The sequence below is a fragment of the Gavialis gangeticus genome, unplaced genomic scaffold (assembly GCF_001723915.1).
Source record: "Gavialis gangeticus isolate Ggan-Ray unplaced genomic scaffold, GavGan_comp1, whole genome shotgun sequence".
In the NCBI taxonomy this organism is placed as follows: domain Eukaryota; kingdom Metazoa; phylum Chordata; order Crocodylia; family Gavialidae; genus Gavialis; species Gavialis gangeticus.
In genome coordinates, this window is record NW_017728993.1 from 9,240,319 (window position 1) to 9,240,535 (window position 217).

The 217-nt window shown below is 50.2% G+C and overlaps 1 protein-coding gene across 3 annotated transcripts in view; it reads left to right on the forward strand.

Annotated features, from left to right (window-relative positions):
* Positions 1 to 217, forward strand: part of KANK4 (KN motif and ankyrin repeat domains 4) — a 57,203-nt gene that overhangs the window by 42,233 nt on the left and 14,753 nt on the right. The gene's annotated exons all lie outside the window — the stretch shown is intronic.

Consider the following 217-nt stretch of genomic DNA (forward strand, 5'->3'; position numbering starts at 1 on the left):
TGCGTGGTCACTGTCACCCAGCTTCCCTTCGATCATTAGGTTGCTGATTAAGTCGTCCCCAGTTGCTAGTACCAGGTTGAGCAGCACTTTACCTCTCATCACCCTGTAAACTTCCTGCATCAGATAGAGGTCACCCACACACGAGAGAAAGCTTTGTGACCATTCAGATTCAGCTGAGCGCTCCTCCCATGAGATGTCTGGGTAGTTAAAGTCTCCC